General features: G+C 40.8%; 1 protein-coding gene across 18 annotated transcripts in view; it reads right to left on the reverse strand.

Annotated features, from left to right (window-relative positions):
- NRCAM (neuronal cell adhesion molecule) overlaps positions 1–20,474 on the reverse strand; it is a 265,047-nt gene that overhangs the window by 79,403 nt on the left and 165,170 nt on the right. The gene's annotated exons all lie outside the window — the stretch shown is intronic.

Genomic DNA, 20,474 nt, shown 5'->3' on the forward strand with positions numbered 1-20,474 from the left:
CTGGAGAGTAACATATTGGGAAACATTTGCAGAATCACTGAAACAAGCTCTGGCTCTATTTATCTTCCTATAAACTGAGATTTCTACAAATATCACTGAAAAGATATAAGGATCAGAGACAGTTTATTAAAAACTTCAGCAATAAAAGGCCATCCAGGACATTAGTATTCTAAACGTCCTATCCCTTATCCACTTTGTCAGGAAAATAACACATGGCAAAATGGCAGCCATTTGATAGTAGAAAACAGCATTTTGGAATTCCTGGCAGGCTTGTCGCTTTTGTAAAAAACGGTCACATTTCAAAGATAAACCCTGTTATTCTTGCTGAGTGGTAGGCACCATTCAGAGTTGGGATACAACACACAGGTCAAAATCTTGAGGTGTGCTCTTTTCCTAATGGGCCCGGGCGTGGCAGTGCAGGGAGGAGAGGGAGCTGGAGAGAGAATCAACCTATGCCGTGGTCAGAAATTAACCTAGAAGTCTCAGTGCATAACACAATGCAGCCTATACCCCAGCCATGTGTCCCCATGTGGGGGTGCCAGCTCTTTGTGATACTGCCATCTCAGCACGTGGCTTCCATAGTCCCCATGCTGTCCTGCCCTAACCTTCCTCCACCCAGGAGTGATGCATGCAGAATATTTAGTGAGCCCTATATTCTCTCTGCCACAGACAGCATTCCCTAGTCACAGCAAATCTGAAGTGCCTTTTCTGGAAAGAGTTTCAGAAGTGACATTCTCTAGGACAGGCGTCTTATTGTCTCATCTCCGTGGTTAGTCAGGGGCAGAATGAGGGTGGGAACAAGAGCTGATGGATGTGTGGGTGCTAGTTGGCTGAACCACCTCCTCTGTCTTCCTCCCAGCTGCATCTGTGAGTCATTCTCTCCTATAACTTGGGCTTTCCCCAAACAGAGGCCTGGGCGTGGAGGTTGGGGAGGCAAAAGGCCCAGGTTTACCAACCCAAGGGACATCGTTCCTGCCATTCCGCAGATTACTACAATCTTCACAGCAACATTTCAAAATAGATTTTGCCAAGGTATTGAGGCTCTCCGTAATCACAACAGAACCATGAAAATGAGAAATAGAGACTGACATGACATGAAGAATTTTATTTTCCACTTGTTATCAGTGCTAGGGAAGGTATATTATCATAAACCAAATAGCTGGAAATCCTTCATTCCAGCCAGAGGCTATTTCATATGAAGAACAAATCTCAGTGATATGCATTTAGTACTACAAAGGATTTACCAGCAAAACAGCAGAGTAATGCATGAAATATTTAGCTCCTGGTGCATTTAATTTTCTTTCAACAGGGTATGTGAAAATCTGCATTTATCAAAAATAAATAAATAAACAAACAGCCATTTGTTTGCAAGAAAACTTATCAGATTTATTACAAGGAGCATCTTTCTCCTGGGCATTTAAGAAAATAATTCAGTTTCCTGGAAGTTAAATATTAACTCCTCAGGAGACCACGTTCTCTGTAAAAGGTAGGTACATAAAAGCATGAATGTTAGAATCAATGTTCTCTGTAATGTGAGATTTAATCCACTCAACAGTTTAATTTAAGAGCTTTGGAATATTCTGCTGTCTGTGCTAGAAGACAGTGGCTTCTCAGAAACCACTTTTTATATGAGAAGATCACATTCTCTTTCATTACCATTTAAATGGACTATATAAGAAGAATATGTCCCATTTCGATGGTGTGAAAGATATGTCAATATAAAGAGCAGTTTATAGGACCGTCACCAGGAAGAAAGTATTCTTGGTCAAAGTGTCCAGTCCCAGGAAGAATCGGGATGTGTTCTGTTTCTTATCAAAGTTGGTTGATAAGAACATTAAACCTAGAATTACTGCCTGTTTGTATCTCTTCAGTTGAGTTTTCATGGAAATTTTTTGTGGGTAAACTGAGCATTTATTTCCTAAAGAGCAGTATTTGTACCCTTTTGAAAAGAAAGTTGGGAAGTAAGAAGAAAAGTGAGATAGAAGGACAAAAGAAAAAGCAATGAAAGAAGAAATGTTGTAGATATAATAAATTTCCCAGTTACATTGTAATTATACTTATCATTTTTTATTCATTTAGAAATTGTGGTAATTCACACACACACACACACACACACACACCAGGCTTAAAAATACTTATGAAAATAATTTATTTAAGCATATTAAAAGTATCATAAAGATTTCAAAGAAAATATTTATGTAGAAGATCCCCTGTTGGGGCTTATGCTTAGACCATCTCTGAGGTCTGCCCTAGCCCTAACTCTGAAAGATGAGAGCCAAATTTGCCATAATGTAAATGGAGCCAAATAAACCGGCCACCAACAGTGACAGCTATTGAGATGCCACAGCAGAAGGTAAAAATCAAGACCAGAAATTGGAAAAAGAGAGCTAAGTATCAGATTCTTCTAGGCGGCTGGTTATTGGGATGAGGCACAGACAAGAATGGAGAAATGAATATTAGCCACATGGTACGATCTCCACAAAGGGAAGAATGATGCCAACAGGCCACGCCAATCTGTGCCTAGACCCCTCTCAGGGAGGAGTAGGCTTGGGGCTCTCAGCTGAGGCTGAGCGATGGTTTCTGGGTCTGGGCGACACTTGTAGGATCTGTGTCCAGTGGAGCCAGGTTGAGCAACATCTTGGGGAGAAGGCAATTCATAAGCCTAGTGGAGCATCCACAGGCTTCAAAAATGAAAAGGTTGGGTAAAGAACAAAATCCAGGTAGGAGGCTCCAGAAAGGATACTGGGAGACCACCAAGAATAAGATTTGAGACTAACGGATGTAGGAGACAGACCTAGAGACATCCCTAAGCTGGAGAGAATTAACTGCATATGGTTTTTATAGAGTATCAAGTATAGGGGTTGCTCAGGAATGGGCAGAAGAAACTATTAAAGGTCCTATTCCTGACTGGCCAGCTGGCTCAGAATTAAGCAGGCAAACATTGGGTGCTATCTTGCCATACTGCACTGAGCCAAGGCAGCATCTCAAACATGTCCAGTTAGTCTGTCTGGGGAAGTCTTTCAAAGTTTAGGATTCTGTCTCCTTTATGAATTTTAAATAAGAGTATTTTGTGCCCTTGCCAGAGTATAAAACATTATCTGTTGATCTCCAACTCCTCTCACACACCTTGCAGAGAAAAATACGTTTCTGGTTTTTGGAAGACCTAAATATTCTTCTAGAAGTAGCTCTAGCAGATCTGTCAATACTCAACAGCAGCTCGGTGTGTTAACCTCTGATTTTTATCAAAGTTGGGTATAAGAACAAGATAAATAAGTTCTCAGTGTTTTCTCTGTACATGTAACTAGATCAAGAGACCTGGTTCTTACATACAGACTTTGTAAATTGGACTAAGCTATCAGGCAGACGAGCAAGAAGCAGGAAAAAAATTGAAATCACATTTGAAAGATATATTTTTGGTTTCAGTTGAGAGAAAGGGTTTGGATGGAAACAAGCTACTCTCTACACATTTCTCAGAAAATTATGCTTAGGAGGAAGAAGAAGTGATAACAATCTCTACATTGGATGCTGAAAATTTTAAGTAGAGGGAAAGTCTACAAAATTGAGAAGAAAGCCCATGCTCTTGAACAGAAGCAATGATGTCTGACATTACTGCCAGACTGGGCATTTCTAAGACGACAAAGCTTAAAGGAGAAATTTCTCATTTTTTACTCCAAAGCTTTAAAGCTGCAGCATTAGAGCAGTATCTAAGAGCGCTTAGAGTTCTTTGTAGGACTGGTTCCAAACATTTTATTAACAACATTTATTGGGCACATTATATTTCAGATACTGAGGGGATTCAAATGTGAATCTGACATACTTCATACCCATGAAGGGCTCAAAATCTGGCCTTGGGAGAGGGAAGTAAGCTCTGTAAGAATATAACTAAATGCAAAGTGATGTGATAAGTGCTTGACTAGCTGGAGGATCTGAGCCCTATGGAAGCACAGAGTAGGATGCATCCAGTTCTGCTCCAGAGGGAAAGAGGAAAAGATTGTGGAAGGGGAAACCTGAATCTCCCTTGCCCTGGAAGAGTAACAAGAATACTCCTGACAGAGGAGAGGGAAGCCACGAATAAAGCCAAAGGGTATGGTGTGTTTCTGGCAAGTGCCCAGATAGGACTAAAGGATACAAGGCGGGGGGGTGGGGAGGATGGGGCAGAAATGTCGAGTTAGTGCCAGTTGCTGTCTCACTGATTGAATTGTGTCTTTGTCTTCATCCTAATATTAGATGAGTTTCAAAGGACTAAGCTGAGTTAAAGAAGTGAGTTAAAGAACTTTTCTTTCAAACGGAGCATCAGGAGTGCCATATTCTCAGGCAAAGAGTAAATAAAATGTGCAGGGAATTTTAGAGGATTCAATTAAATTTAACTCAATAACCTGAAAATCAATTATGTGCAGATCAATGGATGCCTGAGGCTGGGGGTGGCCAGGAGAGAAGATTGATGGCAAACAGGCAGGAGGGAACTTTCTGAGTACTGTGCTCAGGAGGAGGCATGACATAGGCTGCTGGGGACAACTTATAATTAGTCAAAATGACAACAATATACCCAGCCTCCTGCCCCCTGTCATTACCACAACCACAAAACCATGACACTAACAGAGTCTGCCAAACACCCCTTGTTGTGGCATCTAGTAGATGGTTAGTTATTGTTTTAAAGAATAAAAGTCAATAGTTTTTCTATCTTTGACATAAAATGTAAGAGAATACCTCTGTGACCTTGGTTAGGTAGGTTTCTTAGATAGGACACCAAAAGAAGAAATTTCATAAATTGAACATCATTGAAATTAAAAATATCCTCAGAAGATATCAATAAGAGAAAGCAAAATTAAGCTACAGACTAAGAAACGTATTTACATATCATATATCTAGTAAAGGACTCATATCCACAACATATAGAAAACCTCTTACAAGTCAAAAATAAGACAAAACAACCCAATGAAAAAGAATGGCAAAAGTTTCAATGGATGATTCTCCAAAGAAGACATATAAATGTATAATAAACACATGAAAAGATGCTCAATATCATTTATCATTAAGGAAATGCAAATTAAAACCACAATGCGATACCACCATACACCACTTGGTTGGCTATATTCGGAGACTAATAATATCCAATATTGGTAAGGATGTGGAGAAACTGGAATCCTCATACATTGCTATGGAAAGTAAAAACACATAGCCACTTTGGAAAGCAATTTGGCAATTTCTTAAGAGTTAAACATTCACTTACTATACAAACTTGTAATTCTCCTCCTTTGCCTAAGAGTAATGAAAACATGTAACCACACAAAGACTTGTATGCAAATTTACACAGCAGCATTATTTACAATAATCAAAAACTGGAAACAAACTCAGTGTCCCTTAAGTAGTGAAAGGATAAACAAAATGTGGTATATTCATATAATGGAAAACAACTTAGCAATAACAAACAAGAGCTGCTGATGTATGCAACAACATGTGACACTGATAAAACCTCAAAACTACGCTAAGTGAAAAGAGCCAGACACAAAAGACCATATATGATCCTATGTGTATGAACCTTTTAGAAAGGTAAATCTGTAGAATCAGAAAACACATCAGTGGCTGCCAGAGGTTGGGGCAGGAACGAAGACTGGCAGGAGGGAACTTTGTCAGCTGATGGTAATGTTCTGTAACTAGATTGGAGTGAAGTTTGCACAACTGCTAAAAATGTACCCAAACTCAGAAAACTACATTTTGTGGTATGTAACCTCAACAAAGCCATATATAAGAAAGATAACTTGAACACCCTGTTGTCTAATTCAAGACACTCTTCAGAGGATACACCCATGGGCTTTTTCCCCTGATGCTTTCACATATACTACTCACTCTAGTCCCAGCATATGCTAAGTATATCTATTTCAAAATAAAGAACACAAAGCAATACTGAGAGAGATGGCAGACGATCTATTGGTATATCAGTCTAACTGAATTACTGAAAGAGTGATTCTAAGAAAAGAAATGTAGACAGGAGCCTAATCTAATGAAAATAAATAATGCCAAAGAAAATAAGCTATGTTTGTCATTTTCATGAACAAAATTATTTCTACCTCCATCTGCAAATCAATTTTCTTAATAAGAGTTTATGACAATTTTCAGTATTCTTAAGATGATTTTTATGATATATTAAGATTCACTTCTATATAACCTTGACTTCAAATCAAAATTGCTTTTCACATTCACTTCCAGCTCATCGAAGGCATGTGAGATATTAAACATAAGTCAGGCAGAGAGGATCTGTTTCATCAGAGGTCTCAGATGCGAGTGTTGGTTCCCTTCTCTTCTTTACATGCTGGGCTGCTGCATGGGCTCCTTGTCTTCATGTTGCTTGGCGTACTGAGGATTACGAACACTTTTAAAAGTCAGTGTTACTAAGCAAAAATAAGCCACCAAAAGTAGAGACTAAAAAAGAAAACTTAGGCTGGTGGCACACGCCTGCAGTACCAGCTAGTCAGGAGGCTGAGGCAGGAGGATCGCTTGAGCCCAGGAGTTTGAGGTTGCTGTGAGCTGTGATGAAGCCACTGCACTTTAGCCCAGGTGACAGAGCGAGACCCTGTTTTCTCATTTTTCTGATCCGTCTTCTCAACTCCTTTTGCCCTTTGTTTTTACATCATTACATTCTTGCCTCGGAAAAACCTCAATTCAGAACAGTGTTGCCTATAATGACATAAAGCCCAAGTAATTCCCTATGTGGCATATGTAAGTCGGGTAAAGAGATAAAGTAGAAAGCAGATGGGCTGTGGAGTCAGATCCTAATTTTAATCCTGGCTCTGTTGCTCAGAAGCTGTGCTGCATTGGTTAGGTTAAATAAACTCTCTGTATCTTAGTCTCCTCATCTGTGAAATAGGGCTAATCTGCCTTCCTCTAGGGCAGTTGAGAGGATAAATGAGAAAAGTATTAATTGTAATGAGCTTAGCAATGAACCAGGAGCTCATGGACCATTAGTAAACGGGGACCATTTAATTACAAGGCCCATCAAGACAGAGTCTCTGCTTACCTTTCCAGCCTTCTTTCTTGTGACTCACTTTGTCACAGGCCTAACAAACAAACACACTGATATCCATACTTTTCCCTGTCATTCTCTCTGCCTGGAACACTTTTCCCACTTTCTACCTGATTCCCATCCTCCTCATGGCCTGGATAATGCCTGCTTATTCCTGGAGACTTGGCTACCTTGTCAACCTTTAGAACTGTTCCATCAAAAATAGTAACCACCAGTCACAAGTGGCTATTCACATTAAAATTAATTAAAATTAACTAAAATAAAAAAGTCAGCCCCTCAGTCACACCGTTCACCATTCAAGTGTCCACTAGCCACATGTGGCTGCCCCGTGGATACTGTGACGGACAGCACGGAATGGACCGTCTTCATCATCACAGAATGTTCTGTTGCTCAGGGCTTCTCTAGAAGAGAAGGAAAGCTTCTCTAGAGGAAAATGTCTTTGCCAGCCCTTTCTCAAAGAACTCGTGTGTGCACTTTTATACGTGCACTCATCGCTTCCTTTTTTGAGTGTATAATTATTTGTTTTTCTCCATAAATTGTAAGCTTTTTGAAGTAGCACCCAAATCAGTAAGAATTTGCTAAATAAGCTGTTGAATGAATGGTTAAAAAGATTTTTTTTAAAAATAAGTCTTTTAATTGTCTGGAGGCCCAGACCCACGAGGAGGAGCTCTGGATGTCCCTGCTTTCAGGACCTGGTCCTGAATGGCTGTGCCTCGTTTTGCTTCCTACTCCATCTCTCAACCCATTTCTAATCCTCAGCCCGTTCAGAAGGCAAGCCCGGCTCTAGACCATGCGGCCAGGATTTCTTGACCTCTAAGAAAGGGAATTAATTAATATGGCTTCTGAGAAAACATCTGATATCTGGTAAGTCATTGAATATAAAAGTTCATCTCTGTACTGAGTGCCCCAAGCAGTGTCTGCCCAAAGTATATAGCTAATGAGTATTTGTTGAAGAATGAATGGATTGCTATTTCCTCAGGGAATACAATCTCAGGGAGGAGTGAGGGACGGGGGAGAGAATCTGGGAAGGAAGGAGACGCAAGGTGGAGATGTGCATTCTGCTGAGTGCGACGGATGCTCAATGCACAGACCACGCGCCAAGAAGCTCTACAACCTGCAGCTCAGGACCAGCCCTACGATGGAGTGGGGAAAGGGAGGAGAATTTATTGCCAGGCTCCACTTGGTCAAAGGTTCTCCCCCTTGCACCTCTGGGTCATGCGTTCCAGGGCATGGGAGCTAGCAGGCTCTGCAGTGGTGTCCACGTGGGAGCCTGGGGCAGGAGATGAGCGGTATACTGGTGTGAAGGTGGCTGAGGCCCACACAGAGGCCGAGGCTTAAAGTGGTGCATAAATGGTGCATAAACAATATATAAATCAATCTTTTAAATTACCCATCATAGGCAGGACTTGGAGGCATTTGGGAAAGGTAGGGTGTTCTCAGCCTCAATTCCTGGCAAAGTTCTAGATACATGGTAAATATCAATAAAAATAGACTAGTCGATTGCACAGAGGCATCTGAGCAGTCCCGTAGGGAACTGGGTTCATAAAGGGTGGTGGTGATGGAAGGGAAGTGAGTGTGGGATGTTGGGGACCAGTGGACAGACAAGCGCTGAAAACGAACTTGCTTCACTTTATAATTTTGTCTGGGTCCAAGCCAACTTCGCAAGATTCCCCACGTCCTCTCCTTTGTTCTAAAACCACCCTGGTACCCGCTCCAAATAACATTTCCTAAACCATTTCCTAAATCACTATCCAATAACATTTCCTAAATCACTATGAAAACCACTTAAGACCCAGGTAATGGTCATCGCACTAAGGATCAATAAACTTGACTTTCCACTTGGTTTTCCTCAAGCCTGAGAACTGCCTTCTTTGTTTTCAGTGTATATCACAACTGCCTAAGCTAGGTCTGTTGACCTCTAAGTAGACAGCTCTATTTTGCCATACCTGGTCTACAGCTGGCGGGTGTCTTTGTGAGAATAAAACTAGCAACTGCTATTGCTGTGCTTTGCTGTTTTCCTTTCTATTTTATTAATCAACTGATTTCCAGCAAGTTTTAGTTTCATTTCCATGAATTGTAGACTTGCAAAGCTAAAGGCACTCCAGGAAATTCTTTATTTTAGCACCTTCTTTCTAGGCAGAAAGACAAGGCATCCATCCCCACCAGAGCTGGTGAACTGGACCCCTCTTGAGCATCACTTCAAAGTCCTCTCAGTTGCTCCTCTTAGTTCAGCCACAGGTGGAAGGACTAGTTTCCCTGCGGGCTTGGAGCAGCTTTGCACAGGTGTACCTGAACAGTGGCCTTACCATGTCGTTCATAAGGAATCCCTTGCCTCCCGCCCTAGGCATCTCTAATCTTCAGCTTAATAGTCCTAGGAATCCACTCTGCACTCAAGCATGCGCAAACTCAGGAATGCAGGGGAGTTAGTGCTGTGAGGACCACTCTTGACTAATGCATCCCCCTCTCATCCCCTGGCAGACAGTTCTGAGATGCTTCATAAGCCCCCTTACGCAGTGGGCTCAAATAGCCAATGTACTGATGTGCCTTTGTGTTGGGTTTCCCCCTTGCTCTGTTTCTCTCCCCTTGTTCTGCATTTCTGCTACCTGGGATCACATTTCCAAACAAGCTACCTATGTACCAGCCTTAGCTTCCGGCTCGGCTCTTGGGAGACCCTAGACTAACACAAATGGGTGGCAGTCTTAGATTGGCTTTGCAAACTGCCACATCCTGGATTCGTGCTCCAAGAGTATAGCACCCACGATGGGCCCTTGGTGCACCGCCATCACCCTTACACAAGGAATCCTCAACTGCAGTAATGATTTGTCTTTTTTTCCCCAAGACTAAAAGAGGAAACTAGGAAGAAAGAGGTACTCCCTGAGCACTTATGAGCCCACCATTGTTTTAGTTTTCTTACTTATCCCCTTTATAGAATGCGAATGTAGGTTCGGAGAGGCCTGATACCTCATCCAAGATCACACAGCAAAAATTCAAACTAGGATTCTAACCAGTCCTGTGAATCCAAAGCCTATAATCTTTCTACAGCATGTGAAGAGCAGACAAATCCTTATTATCAGTCTTGAGCATCCTTTTTCTTCCATGTTTATTCCCTGAAGATCTATAGGCCAAGCTTTATACAAGGCATACAGGTCTAGATGTACAATTTCACTCTTTTCCTGAGTCACTTCCTCTTGTGTCTCTGCATCTGGTCTTCCTCTATCTCCTCTGGGAGCACAAGATGCAGGTGCAGAGCTTCTCTACATGGTTCATTTTAACCCTCAGTATGAAAAGTCTTCTGCTTTGTTGGCTATAATTTCTTTTCCCCTTTTCTTTCTCCTTTGGGTCACATATGTTCACTATGAAGCCTCTTTGCATAGTTTTTTATTCTCCTTTCTTCATTGGAAACATAACTAAGGACTCCTTTGGTGCAAATTCCTCCATTTTATGCAGAAACCCATAAGCCATGGCTTGGAGAAGCATTTCCCAGACATCTTCAACATCTCCTCAAGCTCAGCTACCAGCTGGACGTGGGGGACACATTGGAAGGAGGTGAACATCGTGCAGCCCATGGAGACCACTGAAACCACTCTCATCTTCCAAGGTGCTTGGAGGTTAGAGTGGGCGCCTCATCTCTGCAGTTTGCTCTGAAACTGCACTGATGCCCTGGGGCAGCAAACCCCCAATTTCATCTCAGCCTTTAGACTCCAGGAGGAATAACCAAATCATATTATTTTTCCTGTTTGCTTCATTTCACCATGTTCATTAAACATCTGCACAGAAAAGAATGTCATTACTTTCCTTGCCTGTTTTTTTCTTTCTTTCTTTGTTTTTGTGGAAATGAGAACTGATGTCCTTTCTCTCTAAGTGTGGGGCAGGAATAGGACTAACTCCCAAGGTTAGAATGAAAGCAATCCTTTGTGCATGAATGACACAATAGCCTGGCCTCTTCACTGACAGGTGCACGATGACATAGGAGCCAATTGCAGTGTTCTGCCCTAACTCCATGCTTCCTCATCAGGCGGTGCTGAAACAGGGGGGCCCACTTCCTGCCAGCACCATCTGGCAGGTGCTGGAGTCTCCCAGCCACAAACGGGGCTGTGTAATTGCCTCCAATCATGGAGTGCCTCTCTGAAGCCCTTACCCCTGCTACGAGCACAACTGTCACACAGAAACCACTTAGGAAACTAGAAGTCATTCATCTGACCCACTCCACCGAGCTTGGCTCATAGGCTTATGAGATGAGTTAATCAGAAAAGCTCATTTTCATGTTGGGTGGATGCCACTAGCAAGGAACACATGTTAGACAGCTGAAGGTGACCTGGGCCAGGCCTCGTACCAGGACAGCAGCCTGAAGAGTTCCTGAACTTTAGTTACCTTATGATTCACAAGTCTTCCTGTTTTCAGTCTTTCCATATTGCATTGCCTGCCGTTTTTAAAACATACCATAATACTACCACTGTATTTAATGCTATGCATATGAAAATATAATGTGGCATAGCTTCTTCCTTCCCACTTCCTGGGTAATGCTCTCTTTTGACTTACCAAGGAAGACATCTTTAATGCTGTGTTATTTTACTTCTAATTATGCTTATATTCTTTATAAGCTGAGTCATATGTTTTCCTGGTAATCAAAAAAGATAATGCCCAACATGGAATCATAGGCAAATCACAGGGATCTTAAGGTCACTGAGTCTCATCAACAAGGATTATTCTTCTACCTTTATTTGAAATGATCACTCTAAAAAAGGTCAAACCATTGCAACAAATTGGAATTTCAGAAACATCTTCATGCTCCATGCTGATTGATATAATATTTAACTCTGACTTGCATCAATCATTTATACAGTAGCTATCTGTATCAGCTTCTAACAGCAATGCATTGCTTCTTATGGTTTTCTTGATAGGACTAAAAACAGAGAAAATTTCTTTGTTCTTATAACAAACATGTAATACCTCTCTTTCCCTGGGTTGTCCTCTCCTAATCAGAAATCAGAGGTCCGTGTCCAGTCTTATTAATGGAATCAAGCCATCAGTCGGTTTCTGGGCTTTTGATTCTATGAGTTTTAAAGGAAAGAAAAAGATATTCTCTCTCAAAAGGTTAAATACAAACACAATAACCTCAATACTTCCACTTCCCTCCAATAGCAGATGGCTATTGAGGGTCTCCTACCAGACAGCTAATGAACACTGACCTTACATTTGCTCAAGAGGAGCTGAGAAATCTGGGCCTGAAGCTCCATCACGTGCTCCCAGGGGCAGCGGGGGCACCTGGGCAACCTCTGACAGTTCCTGAGTCATCCCGGGCCCACCTTCTGAGAGATGTGCAGAGCCGAGCTGAGTGTGTGGCAGCCGTGGCTCGCACAGAGCTCTGGGGGACAGAACTGCATTTAGGAAGTAAAGCTGTGGGACAGTACTCATGGCACACTCCCAACTGTTCCTTTATTTGTCACCTGTGGAACCCAGGATCCTGCAAAAACCCTGGAGTTTTGGACATAGGCTAGTGGAACACCCTTGCCCCAGTGGAAGGTCCCACTAGTGCCCCCTACCCTTGATTCCGTGGCTATGGCAGGTCACCCTGTAGATGAATCCCAATATCCATCTACAAGATGCAGATTTCACAGCACAGCTTTGTTGAGGCCTATCCCAATCCGACCCAGTTTAACAAGTGGGTAGAGGCCTCCATATCTTTCTCTATCACTTTCTAGGATCAATTTCATATCTGGACTCGATTTTATGCTTTCCAAATCACATCGCAGAATTTGGCTTCCTACCAGATCTTCACAGGAGTTCTCTGAGTTAGGTAGCATTATTAACAGATAATGGCTTGTTAATATAAAACTTCACAGACACGTAGCAGAGTTCACAAAACACTACACACAGTGTCTTCAAGAATTAACTGTCTGGGTGCAGTGGCTCATGCCTATACTCCCAGCACTTTGGGGAGGCTGAGGCAGGAGGATCCCTTGAGCCCAGGAGTTCGAGGTTACAGTGAGGTATGGCCACTGGACTTTAACCTGGGCAAGAGAGCAAGCCCTGTCTCTAAAAATAAATAAATAAATGAAAACTTTAAAAATTAAAAAATAAATAAATAAAAAGAATTAACTGGCACATTTGTACTCTGATCAGAGCAGTTGTCTTTAAATCATGCCTTTCTTATTTACTATATCTTTTACAGTATTATACACCATTAACGTTTAGCCGACAAAAGCATACCTCTTAGAGAAGAAAGTTGGTGGGAGAAAACCAGTAGTTGTGAAAGTGCTAGAGATAATCAGCATTTTGGATAGCTTGGAATTGTTTAAATCATTTGAAATAGTCCTTCCCCTACATTTAATCTTTCATTGTTTTTTATAAAATTTTTCAGTTTTCAGTCTTAACATACTGTGTATGTGATTTCAAATATTTTCTCTTATATGTGAAAAGTGTCATTCCACAGTGTTCTTCGTAAGCGCTCCCCACAATGGTGTTTTCAGTGAGGTTTTCTAATTCTCCAACAGGTGAGAGAACAGATAACAGAGAAGCCATGTGCTAGCTCCCTTTTTCAGGTTGTCATGGCCTCAAGGTAATCATTTTGGGTGCAGTACAGACATTTCTGTCTAGTCTAGTAGAGTGATTTCCTACAGTTGTTGTATCATACAGTTGTATCCTATAACTGTATCCTACAGTTGTTTCCTACAGTTGTATCCTTCCTAGGAAGGCAGATAGGAAGAAATGCTGCTATCATACCAACCATAGCAATGCAGACTCTGGAATCCTGGGACGGGGAGGCCTGCCATGATGGCTAAATTACCTTTATTGCCTTTATTACCTGGATGAAGCTTATGGTCATCTGCTTTGTCTCCCAGAGTAAGTAATCGTTGCACACGAGGTTTACTACAGGTCATGCATGTTCTCTAAGTAAATTCAGATGATGTTTTAGGGGGGAATCCGAGCTCAAAGAGACCCTGGGTCAAAGACTTTGCTACATACAACAGCAGTAGTAGCTAGAGTATCAGCATCTTCTTATATTGGTTCCAATTCCTCCAGGGTGATATAAAGAGGGCCACATGGCACCTGCACACATAGCAAACTGCACTGCATGACAGCAACTCTGAGCTTAGGGAACCAGATCTTTTATAATGGGTGGTAAACAAGCCTGCTCTTTGCTCTAGAGGGAAACACTTTCTCTGCCCCCCCCAAGGCTGTTCATTACACAAACATCAAGAAGAGACTCTGAAACAAAGGGCAACCAGTGCCTCTGCTTGCAAGATGTGCAAGAGAACCACAGAGAATTTCCTCCCAACAATCCTTCAATTTTTCTCTGCTGGCTGTGGCGGAAAGGCACACTGCGTGGCTGTGCGATACTCCAATAGGCAACAGCACGCTTTCAGTCAAGGCTCTTGGGATCTTGGCTTTGGGCCCTGAGACTCCTGTGGTTTCCAAAGAGAATGTAAATGTCAATAATGACTTTGGGTTACATTTGTCCATATAAAGGTACTCTACTTTAAAAAGCAACTTACAGTTTTACTACAAATGCTCCAAATTTAAATTTTAATAAATGTGACCACAAGACACACAACTTTAAAGGGAAATGCTTTCATTCCTTATGCTTCGTTTGAATTGGAACACTGCACGTAAATTTTAGTGAGCTCAGTTTCTTTATAAGAGACAGAAAGATAACTTACATTTACATATAATCTCAGACAGAATATAAAAAGAGCTCATCAAAGGAGAATACTAATTTCAGCCAAGTGGCCCTCTTTCTACAAATTGTTAATTAAAAGCTTGAGGGTAAAATAGGAAAAAAACTCATTTATTCATTTTGAGATAAGGCTCAGTTCTTCCATGGTATAACATTATTTTCTGTAGGGCAGTTATTATACTCATACATAGAATTGACTTTATCAAAAATATTACCTGTTAAACCAGAAATCTATACAGATAATTAAATTCCTGCTATCTCACACAGTTGCCCCCAGTCTTACAGAATAAATTAGTGTACATCAGGGTTTTTTTTTTAAATTGAAACTTGTATTTAGCCATTTTCAGATCAATATCTTGAATAGGTAAAATTCATTTACACAGCATTTCTTCACTTTTGAATGAGGAATTTCTCCTGCTTACTTACTGTACTTTTTTTTTTTTTCCAGAATATTACGGGGATGCAAACGCTTTGGTCACATTAACTGCCTTTGCACAGCTGGAGCCAAAGCTACAAGCGTGCCCATGCCCCAGAGAGTGACAGCGTGCACCACACACATTAGGTGTGCATTTACCCACCCCCGCCTCCCCTCCCCCTCATCGTACTTTTAAAGTATAAACACAACACCCTTGCCATAAGAGATAAGAAGATTATATTCTTTTCAAAAATGTGGCTTTATATGACTAAAAAAAAATTATATTTTGTAGATCACCATGAATAGAACTTAATATTCCTCAGGAATTAGGGGGTTGAGGGTGGGTAAACTCACAACTAGTGGACACAGTGAGCGGTGTAGGGGGGAAAAGGCACACCCCAAATCATGGTTTGGGCGTGGGAAAGTCATAACATGTATCCAAAATGTTTGGATACATTATAATACACTGAAATAAATAAATAATTAAAGTTGTACTAGAAATAAATGCTAACAGAAAGCCGTGTGTTTCCCTTGAGGCAGGAGAGAAGCAGTGGATTTTACCAGGGTGAGCCTGACGGTGTGCCTCTATGCAAGGAAAGCACAAGACCAGGAAATGTTCCATGTTTCTGAGAGTGCCCAAAGTTGCCTGCGAGTGACGGTGACCACAACTCCTCACCAACTCCCTGGTTATTTCAGAGTGAAAAAATGAGAAGGGGGGAAAGAAAAGAGGATGTGAAATGAGCAAGTCTTTCGCTTTTAAAACATATGACCACATTAGCTACAAGATTGTCCTGGGTATGTGTAAATTTAGCAAAAATGGCAAGGGAAGAAATGTGGATGGCAGCCTGGTGAATTCAGACATATGGGATCCAGCTCATAATGAATCATTTAGTACGTGAAACAGTCGAGAGGCATCTTCTGTTATTACGCTTCTTAAATAGATGTACCGCACTTTGTGCCAGGCACTGCTTTACTGCTTTACAAATATTAACTTATTTTAATCGTTACAGAAAACCTTATCAAGTATTATTACTATCCCTACTTTACAGAAGTGGAAACTGAGGCACAGTAAAAGCAGCTCATTCAACGTCACACAGATGGTGAGTGGCAAAACCAGGACTGGAACACAGGAAAGTGTGGCTTTGGATCAGGGCCGGGACTGCAGGGAGGCAGATGGGGCATTACCTCAGGTGCAAAGGCCAGGGAGGCACCCCAAACTCAGAAATCACAGCAAATAATATCGTAGTGCTGTAGTTATAAAAAAAATAACATTAATGCAAAACATCCATCGAACAAAATATCAAAAGTTTAATAAAGACAGGATCAGCATTATTGAATTTCCCTTTTGTCTCAGGCTCCGATGTGAGTTGGCATGGCATTGTTTGAATCTCTGTTTTATCTACTATGGTACACAACCTCCTTTTAAACCTCCCTCTTTTCTTCATAGCTCTGATTTCATTTTGTAATTGTACAAATGTAGTCAGTTTATTTGGCTAATGTCTCTTTTCCCTCTAGATCAGGCATCCTCAAACTATGGCACGTGGGCCACATGCGGCCCGCCGAGGACATTTATCCAGCCCGCTGGGTGTGTTTGCCGCCGCTGCCTGTCCTGCTTAGCAGCCCACTGGACCGGGCCCACAGTGTGCACGTGTGGAATGTGCACTGCACTCTCCAGCGGTCTGAGGGACAGTGAACTGGCCTCCTGTTTAAAAAGTTTGAGGACCCCTGCTCTAGATGGTAAACTTTATGAGACTAGGGGTCTGTTTGTCTTGAGTCACCTTTTATCCAAGACAGGCAGAAGGAAGGATCTGACTGGGAGGGAAGGGAAGGGTAAAGGGGAGGTAGTCCAGGTGTTATAAGAAGGCAGGGGGCATGCCCCCTATGGGTTACACACTCAAATGTGACACAATAATATATCTGACAGGAGAAACATGTTGAAAAGATAATGAATACAAAGCTACATAAAATTGTAATGAGGTACATGCTTGAATAATACACTCCATTAATTAGTCAGGTAAATAAGCAAAGACCTATATGCCCAAATTATAAAAGAAATTGGACTCAATGCAAATTAGAATTTAAAAAAAAAAAACTGAAAATATGACACAGATGCCATTTCATCCTGTAGCTACAGAATTCAGCTTTTATCATCACAGCACCTGTAAGAGTAGGTAGGAAGGTAGACATAAATTTTGTAGCTGTATAAAAGGTTTTAAAGGTGCTGGAAATCTTAGCAGGGTATCCTTAAATAGTACTTACTGTACTTACAACTTTATCTGATTTTACATCTGAAAGAAACATTGGTTCTTTACTTGGTGTATGTCAGAGTTCAAAATGTTTCTGCAGATAGAGATTCCCTTATCTTCACAACCTATCGTGAGCTTGGAAAATAATAGTTTTCCTTATCCTGTAAATCTTTGTATTCCCATTTTGTAAGGAGCTATTTGGTTGGTTACTTGAAGGACCATCAAGTTGGAAAAGGCAGCAAGATAAAAGCAATAGTTTGAGACTCAAAAATAATTCAGTAGGAAAACCAACCACTTTCCTTTGTGGATTGCCCTGGATTCCGAGTTTGAAATGGCCTTCAGGGCTTGCCATAAGAAGGCTACCTGGTGATGCTTTTCCATGGTCCTTTAGCTAGAGAAAAGGCCAAGCATCTCTTTTCAAGGGTCCCTTTATGTGAAGGCTGGCAACTTAATAATTCACAAATTGGCAACAGGTTAAAACATGAGGGTTTCACAGCTAAATCGGTGAGGTCCCTAGAGTAGTGAAAGTCTAGATAGAAAGTAGAATGGAAGAGGGGAAGAATGGGAAGTTAAGTGTTTAATGGGTACATTTCTTATTATTTTTTTGAGACAGAGTCTCGCTTTGTTGCCCAGGCTAGAGTGAGTGCCGTGGTGTCAGCCTAGCTCACAGCAACCTCAATCTACTGGGCTCAAGCAATCCTGCTGCCTCAGCCTCCTGAGTAGCTGGGACTACAGGCATGCGCCACCATGCCTGGCTAATTTTTTCTATATATATTAGTTGACCAATTAATTTCTTTCTATTTATAGAGACGGGGTCTCGCTCTTGCTCAGGCTGGTTTCGAACTCCTGATCTCGAGCAATCCGCCCGCCTCGGCCTCTCAGAGTGCTAGGATTACAGGCGTGAGCCACTGCGCCCGGCCATTAATAGGTACATTTCAATTGGGGAAAATGAAATAGTTCTGGAGATGGACGGTGATGGTTGCACAACAATGTGAATATATTTAATGCCACAAAATTTTACACTTCAAAATGGTTGAAATGGTAAATTTTATGTTATATATATATTTTACCACAATAAAAAGATCAAACAGTTGCCAATAAGATATAATATTTTAACCATTATTCTTCCCAAAAATAACATAAAATACATACTTACAAAAAGATTAAATGCTACATACTTTCATTAACAGATATGCTAGAAAAGAGGTTCTCAAAAGGAAAAAAATGTTCTCCTGCTATGGCATGATGGATGACTTTTATTCCAAATGCACTCCTGCACTGTGCCCTCCATTTCTCTTCCAGTTAAGAAGGTTAATTAGAACCTAACAAAGTGAGAGCAATAGTACCATAGGGTAACCTGAAATTTTCACTCATTTATGTTTTAATTAAATAATTCACAAACTCTGGAACTTTATTGCTGGTAAAACTCCTCGTGAGACAATCCACACTGATCATGGGCTGAGAACTGCTGGGCTAAGGTCACACGGAGCATAAACTAGCAAGCGAAATTTAGCATAAACATAAATCATTTCAGGATGTTCAGCCACACTAGCTGAACTAGTGAAATGATTGATTTTATCCCTTCAAGTAAGATGTATGGTCAAAAAGAGAAAAAGCTAAAAATGTCTTGGTACTAATTTTAACTATATGTAATGAAAATCTCATATCCTGTTCTAGATCTAAAATTCTGATCTTATCAATCATCTCAGAGCACAGTGACATATCTGGATCTAAAATTACTCATGAAGGCATTTATGTCCTCTTGTGAATACTATTTTCTTGCAGAGTGAATTTCATCACCATTTTTAAAAGTACCATATGGCCTTTTATAAAATCCAACGGGAATCAGAGGCATATATTGAGTAGAATTCCTTTATTCACATTCCAATTTGTGGGAGAGATGAGATTCACACTGTCTGCCATATTAAATAAAAATGGTAGCTACTAGTGGTGGAGTGACTACTCTTTGCTAACACACCCCACCCTCTTAGTAGGGGTTAGTACAGGTGCACAATCACTTATCCAAAAGCTCTGCAAATTCAAGCTTTAGTGATGAACCTGACCTGTTTACATTCTTTATTTAGCCCACTAAGTGTAAATGCCTGCACATTTCACTAAAGAATTACTAGTATGTTTGAATATAGGGTGCTGTTCTAGACCGTGCTGGGGGTGTTTACATATACATCACATTGACTTTCTAAAATCAAAAATCTAAAAAAAAAAAATCCTGAGTTCTAAAACTCTTCTAGCCCCAAGATTACAGAAAAGGAATCATGAACTTATCCTCCCTTACAGATGAGGAAACTGAGGCTCAGAGAGTGGCAGTGTCTTGCCAAGACCATATAGTAAGTTAAGAGGCCAAGCCACTGAAAAAGGGCTGTCCACCTATAACACCAGCACTCTTTCCATTATACCAGGTGATAGAGAAATACACATCTGGATAAAGACTGCAGAGTAAGACATTAGATATTTGGTGTTAATCTGAGTGGGCTTCTTGGTATAAGTGTAGCATGACTAAAATAGTTGGAAAGATACTGATTACTTGAATATGATGGGATTTTGAGATTAATTATAGTTTTTATCAATTTTATTTTCTTTATATTTACTGTCAATAAAAAGATTTGATATTTTTACATACTCACAAATCAAATAGAACCCTGGTTTATGTTTCACAATTGCTGTAGTTTGTTTCATATGCCTTTCAACACTTATATTCTTAAAATATAAAACACATACATCAATACATAAAAGTATTTTTCTGTCTGGAAATTTGGGAGTGGGACATTTATGCCCTCACCCACAGGGAGACTTATGCAACACCATTTTTATGCTTCCTAAAGGAGGTGAGCTTTATTTGTATTATAACTTAACAGCAGCATACATGTAGGCAATGTTATAAAGTAGTCTGAGCATCGATGTGGAATGAAATACTGGTGTCTCATATTTTCAGCTGCACAGTGAGCTTCCGCAGCAACAGCGCCAATTTACCATCAAAAACAAATCATACGTCTAAGTAAGTTTTGTATCCAAACAATTTAATAGAATATAGTGAAAAATCAGAAGGAAAAGACACAATGGAACCCTCTAGGTTAAGAGCTGGCCTGTTCTCAACAT

This window comes from Microcebus murinus, chromosome 9 (assembly GCF_040939455.1).
Source record: "Microcebus murinus isolate Inina chromosome 9, M.murinus_Inina_mat1.0, whole genome shotgun sequence".
Lineage (NCBI taxonomy): Eukaryota > Metazoa > Chordata > Mammalia > Primates > Cheirogaleidae > Microcebus > Microcebus murinus.